We start from the raw sequence: 6,998 nt of genomic DNA, 5'->3' as shown, positions 1-6,998 counted from the left end.
TGCCACAAAAACAATGATAAGTGGGCTAGGTGCAGTGGCTCATACCTGTCATCCTAGCACTTTGGGAGGCTGAGGCAAGAGGATCACTTGTAGGCGAGGAGCTCAAGACCAGCGTGGGCAACATAGCAAGACCCCGTCTCTACAAAAACTTTTTTGAAAAATTAGCCAAGCATGGTGATTCCTGCCTGTAGTCCTAGCTACTCAGGAGGCTGAGGTGGGAAAAATGCTTGAGCCTGGGAGGTCGACACTGCAGGGAGCCGTGATTGCACCACTGCATTTTAATTTGGGCAACCAAGTGAGATTCCATCTCTAAAAAAAACAAAAAGATGGCTGGCAAGGTGGCTTACATCTGTAATCCTGGCACTTTGGGAGGCTGACGCGGGTGGATTACCTGAGGTCAGGAGTTTGAGACCAGCCTGGCCAACACGGCAAAACCCTGTCACGACTAAGAACACTAAAAATTAACTGGGCGTGGTAGCAGGTGCCTTTAATCCCAGCGACTTGGGAAGCTGACGCAGGAGAATTGCTGGAACCTGGAAGACAGAGGTTGCAGTGAGCCAAGATTGTGCCATTGTACTCCAGCCTGAGTGACAGAGTGAGACTGTGTCTCAAAACAAAACAAAAAACAAAGAATAAAAAAGGACAAATAGATAAAGCTAGCCAGGCACAGTGGCTCATGCCTGTAATCCCAGCACTTTGGGATGCTGAGGCGGGAGTTCAAGATCAGCCTGGCCAACATGGTGAAACCTCGCCTCTACTAAAAATACAAAAATTAGCCAGGCGTGGCGGTTTGCATCTACAGCCCCAGCTACTGGGGAGGCTGAGGCAGGAGAATTGCCTGGACCTGGGAGGTGGAGGTTGCGGTGAGCCGAGATCGCGCCACTGCACTCCAGCCTGTGTGACAGAGCAAATCTCCATCTCAAACAAAAAACAAAAAAAACAAAGAATAAGTAGATAAAGCTATTAATAATAGTCATGTATCCCAAAATAAATTGAATGTGTAGTTAGAAACCTTCGCAAAAAAGAACATTTCAGGTGACCTTACTATTGAATTCTACCAAACATTTAATAATGAAATAATTTTAATTCTATATAAACATTTTCAGAAAATTAAAGAGAATGGAATACTTCCTAGCTAATTTTCTTTTCTTTTTTTTTTTCTTTGAGACAGAGTTTTGCTCTTTTTGCCCAGGCTGGAGTGCAGTGGCATAGTCTCCGCCTCCTGGGTTCATGTGATTCTCCTGCCTCAGCCTCCCAAGCAGCTGGGATTACAGGAGCGCACCACCATGCCTGGCTAATTTTGTGTTTTCGGTAGATGGGTTTCTCCATGTTGGCCAGGCTGGTCTTGAACTCCTGCCTTCATGTGATCTGCCCACCTTGGCTTCCCAAAGTGCTGGGATTACAGGCATGAGCCGCCCACCACTCCCGGTCTGCTTTCTCTCTAGGACTAGTAACGTTTTAAGGTTGTCTGTTCTCAACACATCTATCCAACAGTCTAGCTGAATAGATCCTAGTTGGTTCAAGAAGTTTTCAAAAAAAGCGGTAGGGGAGTGCAGTGGCTCACACCTGTAATCCCAGCACTTTTGGCTGCCGAGGTGGGTGGATCAGTTGAGGTCAGGAGGTCGAGATCAGCCTGGCCAACGTGGCAAAACCCCGTCTCTACTAAAAATACAAAAATTAGCTGGGCATGGTGGTACATGCCTATAGTCCCAGCTATTTGGGAGCATGAGGCATGAGAATCAGTTGAACCTGGGAGGCGGAGGTTGTTGTGAGCCGACATCTCACCATTGCACTCCAGCTTGGGCAACAGAATGAGACTCTGTCTCAAAAAAAAAAAAAAAAATCAGGAGGAGGGAAAGGCACATATTGATTGAGAAAGAAGATATATGAGTTTTTTTGTTTGATTTGGTTTGGTTTTTGAGACAGAGTCTGGCTCTGTCTCCCAGGCTGGAGTGCAGTGGCGCGATCTCGGCTCACTGCGACCTCCGCCTCCCAGGTTCACGCCATTCTGCTGCCTCAGCCTCCCGAATAGCTGGGACCACAGGCGCCCGCCACCTCGCCCAGCTAGTTTTTTTTTTTCTTTTTTTTTTTTGAGACAGAGTCTCGCTCTGTCGCCCGGGCTGGAGTGCAGTGGCCGGATCTCAGCTCACTGCAAGCTCCGTCTCCCGGGTTCACGTCATTCTCCTGCCTCAGCCTCCCGAGTAGCTGGGACTACAGGCGCCCGCCACCTCGCCCGGCTAGTTTTTTGTATTTTTTTAGTAGAGACGGGGTTTCACCGTGTTAGCCAGGATGGTCTCGATCTCCTGACCTCGTGATCCGCCCGTCTCGGCCTCCCAAAGTGCTGGGATTACAGGCTTGAGCCACTGCGCCCGGCCGTATTTTTAGTAGAGATGGGGTTTCAGTGTGTTAGCCAGGATGGTCTCGATCTCCTGACCTCACGATCTGCCCACCTCGGCCTCCCAAAGTGCTGGGATTACAGGTGTGAGCCACCATACCTGGCCTAAATATTTATATATATTTTTTTAAATGTTGACATTTACCTTGCAGTATATACAAAAACTACCTTAAAAAAGAACATAGACCCAAAAGTAAGAGCTAAAACTGTAAGATTTCTTGAAGAAAACATAGGAGGAAATCTCTGTGACACTGAGTTAGCTAAAGATTTAAAAAATTGACATTAAAAGCACAACTATAAAAGAAAATATTGATGTCAGACTTATCAGTTAAAGTTGAAAGTTGCACAGTGAAAGTCTTATGTAGATAAGGAATTTGTCAATGAGAAAGAATGAAATGATACCAGGCATAGAGCCCAGATTCTCCTAGATTTCTTTCGGAACTTAAACAGTAGTGCCTAAATTTTTCTTTCTGCCATTGATATGCAAATTCTTTTCTCTGATTCCCTTTGTTGTCTTAAGAACAATTGCATACAGTCAAATCCAGATTTTATTTGGCAGCAAAGAGAAATGATATTTCACAAACAATGAAAGTCTACAGATACTTCCCAGATGACAATGAAGCCGATCGTGTCCACCCAATATTTCGCCAGTACTGCTGTAGTAACCTAGGCTGTAGTTCTTTTCCCGCTTTCTGGTGTACAGGTGTTACGGAGTTGTGAAAGGGCCGAACTGCCCTCATTCAAGCAGAAGGGAAGCAAACAGCCTGGAGGGTCCAACACTACATAGATATCAGTGCCAGCATAAATAAGAATTTCTTTGCCTATGCAATACGTTAGCTCAACTGCAGGTTCACCCATAAGAAATCGCTGAGATTCAAACATTTTTGACCAGTAAAAAAAAAAAAAAAAAAAAAAAAAAATGAGTATTCCTTTTTTTTTGAGAGAGAGAGAGAGTCTTGCTCTGTCACCCAGGCTGGAGTGCAATGGCGCGATCTCGGCTTACTGCAACCTCAGCCTCCTGAGTAGCTGGGATTACAGTCATGCACCACCATGCCCTGCTACTTTTTGTGTTTTTAGTGGAGGAGGGATTTCACCATGTTGACCAGGCCTCCTCAGGTGATCCGCCCACCTCGGCCTCCCACAGTGCTGGGATTACAGGTGTGAGTCACTGCGTCCAGTCATTTCTTTATTCTTTTTTCTTTTTTTAAGAGATGATGTCTTGGTTGGGCACAGTGGCTCACGTCTGTAATCCCAGCACTGTAGGAGGCCGAGGCAGGAGGATCACCTGAGGTCAGGCATTCGAGACCAGCCTGGCTAACATGGCGAAAACCCATCTCTACTAAAAAATACAAAAATTAGAGGCTGAGACAGGAGAATCACCTGAACCTGGGAGGTGGAGGTTGCACTGAGCTGAGATCGCGTCACTGCATTCCAGCCTGGATGACAGAGCAATTCCGTCTCAAAAGAAAAAAAAAAGGCCGGGCGTGGTGGCTCACGCCTGTAATCCCAGCACTTTGGGAGGCCGAGACGGGCGGATCACGAGGTCAGGAGATCGGAGACCATCCTGGCTAACACGGTGAAACCCCGTCTCTACTAAAAAAATACAAAAAACTAGCCGGGCGAGGTGGCGGGCGCCTGTAGTCCCAGCTACTCGGGAGCCTGAGGCAGGAGAATGGCGTGAACCCGGGAGGCGGAGCTTGCAGTGAGCTGAGATCCAGCCACTGCACTCCAGCCTGGGCGACAGAGCGAGACTCCGTCTCAAAAAAAAAAAAAAGATAAAAAATGCATGAGCCCTCCTGCCAATGGCTTTTCTGTGTTACTTTCATTAAATCATGAAATTCCAGTGTTGGGAAGGAACTTGAAGGTCATTTAGACTCAGGCAGTAAATGTAGAACAAGAGACAATATTTTAGGCTATCGATTTCTGCAATAAATGAGCTAATAAAGTTACTATTGCTCACTGACCCTCCTAAAGCAATGAGACCAAGGGGCAATACTTCTCTTAAAAGAGTAATAACTGAGTAAATGGATACAGAACTAGATGTTTTCTCTGTACAAGCTACAAAAAATGCAGTAAAAATAATTGTTTTACATTTGTTAAAGTATAAAGCTCTTTTCAGTAGTTATAATTAAGCTTTACATTTGTAGAGAAACTTACAGTTTACAAAGCTCTTTCACTCACAAGATTTTATTTGATCTTCCCCAAAATTCTATGAAGTAGGTAAGACAGATATTCTCTTCACCTAAAAAGCATTTCATTTTGACATAATTTTTGTCTTTAAGAAAAGTTGCGCCCAGTGCAATGTGTGTGCCTGAAGTCCCAGCTACTGTGGAGGCTGAGGTGGGAGCATTGCTTCAGCCCAGGGGTATGAGACCAGCCTACACAACCTAGTGAGACTCTGGTCTCTACAAAACAAAAGAAAAGAAAAAGAGTTGCAATCGTGCAAATAATTTCTATACACCCTACACTCAGATCTTCCAGTTGTTAACCTTTTACCATATTTGCTTTCTCTCTCTCTCAAATGTTTTCTTTTCTGAACTGTGTGAAAGTTGCAGCCCTTTACTCCTAAATATGCCAATGTTGTTTTCATTTTTTTTCTCTTCAAATTCCTTTTCACCATGATGTGTATTTTATTTTTTATTTTTGGCTGAGCACAGGGGACTTTATTGATGGTAGACGACAAGGTGAGGCTCCTTAGGCCCCTCCCCCTTCAAAGGGTCTGCATGGAAACTGTGAGGAGGGGAGATTCAGTGTGGTGGGGGACTGAGTGTGGCAGGGACTCCCAGCAGTGAGGGCCTCTCTCTTCCTCTTGTGCTCTCGCTGGGGCTGGTGGTCCAGGGGTCTTACTCCTTGGAGGCCATGTGGGCCATGAGGTCCACCACCCTGTTGCTGTAGCCAAATTCATTGTTATACCAGGAAATGAGCTTGACAAAGCGATCGCTGAGGTTTGTGCCAGCCCCAGCGTCGAAGGTGGAAGAGTGGGGGTTGCTGTTGAAGTCGGAGGAGACCACCTGGTGCTCAGTGTAGCCCAGGATGCCCTAGAGGGGGCGCTCCAACGGCTGCTTCACCACCTTCTTGATGTCATCATATTTGGCAGGTTTTTCCAGACGGCAGGTCAGGTCCACCACTGACACGTTGGTAGTGGGGACACGGAAGGCCATGCCAGTGAGCTTCCCGTTCAGCTCAGGGATGACCTTGCCCACAGCCTTGGCAGCACCAGTAGAGGCAGGGATGACATTCTGGAGAGCCCCGTGGCCATCACACCACAGTTTCCCGGAGGGGCCATCCAGTCTTCTGGGTGGCAGTGATGGCGTGGACTGTGGTCGTGAGTCCTTCCACGATACCAAAGTTGTCACGGATGAACTTGGCCGGGGCGCTAAGCAGTTGGTGGTACAGGAGGCATCGCTGACGATCTTGAGGCTGTTGTCATACTTCTCATGGTTCACGCCCATCACGAACATGGGGGCGTCAGCAGAGGGGGCAGAGATGATGACCCTTTAGGCTCCCCCCTGCATGTGAGCCCCAGCCTTCTCCATGGTGGTGAAGATGCCAGTGGACTCCACGATGCACTCAGTGCCAGCATCGCCCCACTTGATTTTGGAGGGACCTCGCTCCTGGAAGATGGTGATGGGATTTCTATTGATGACAAGCTTCCCATTCTCAGCCTTGATGGTGCCATGGAATTTGCCATGGGTGGACTCATACTGGAACATGTAGACCGTGTAGTTGAGGGCAACGAAGGGTTCATTGATGGTGACAATATCCACTTTACCAGAGTTAAAAGCAGCCCTGGTGACCAGCCACCCAGCACGACCAAATCCATTGACTCCGACCTTCACCTCCCCCATGTCTCAGGGATGCAGCTGGCGATGTGAGAGAAGATGTGGCTGTCTGTCAAGCAGGAGGAGCAGAGAGCCAATGTATATTTTCTAATAACAAATATAATCTTTTACATAACCACCACATAATTTTCAAAATCAGGAATTGACGTTAATATAATATTATTAGCGAATTTACATATATTATTCAAATTTTGACAATTGTTCCAATAGAAAAACAAAATTTCAAGTCCAGGTGGCATTCAGTTGTCATGACTCTTTCAAATTAGTAGTCTTCAATCTGCTAGAATTTCCTCAAGTTTTTCTTCTCTTTCATGACATTGGCATTTTTGATGATTACTGGCCAGTTATGTCAGAGAATATCCCTCATTCTGAGTTTTTCTGATGCTTTATTTACATCTTTTTAAGTATGGGAAATAAGACTCAAAAAAGTCTGAAAGATGGACAATAAATAGTAGAACTAAGCAAATTTGGGTCTTTTGATCTCAGTACAATTTACCTATAGTCCATAATAACTTAATTCACTTATGTGTATGTATTACTTACTTTTGCATATATTATGTCTGTCAACACAGGCTCTCAAACATGGGCAGGTTGATTATTTTACAGGTAAGTAAACATTGAATTGGAATGGGTAGTGATTTTCAGATTATTCTGTGGAGGCACCTCAAGACTAAGAGATCCGGGCCACAGGTTCCTGACCCAATTTCAGCTGGGGCAGAACCACTGTGTTTTCTGTATTGGGGATACACCCACGATTTCCT

At 45.9% G+C, this 6,998-nt stretch overlaps 1 pseudogene across 1 annotated transcript; it reads right to left on the bottom strand.

The window, feature by feature from the left end:
- Nucleotides 1-5,035: 5,035 nt before the first annotated feature.
- Nucleotides 5,036-6,258, bottom strand: LOC104662529 (annotated as a pseudogene). The gene has a single exon (XR_748006.2). The product of XR_748006.2 is annotated as a glyceraldehyde-3-phosphate dehydrogenase pseudogene (transcript).
- Nucleotides 6,259-6,998: the final 740 nt, after the last annotated feature.

The sequence above is a fragment of the Rhinopithecus roxellana genome, chromosome 10 (genome assembly GCF_007565055.1).
Source record: "Rhinopithecus roxellana isolate Shanxi Qingling chromosome 10, ASM756505v1, whole genome shotgun sequence".
NCBI classification, from domain to species: domain Eukaryota; kingdom Metazoa; phylum Chordata; class Mammalia; order Primates; family Cercopithecidae; genus Rhinopithecus; species Rhinopithecus roxellana.
Note: the sequence above shows the minus strand (reverse complement) of the source record. Positions and strands in the feature narration are given on the sequence as shown.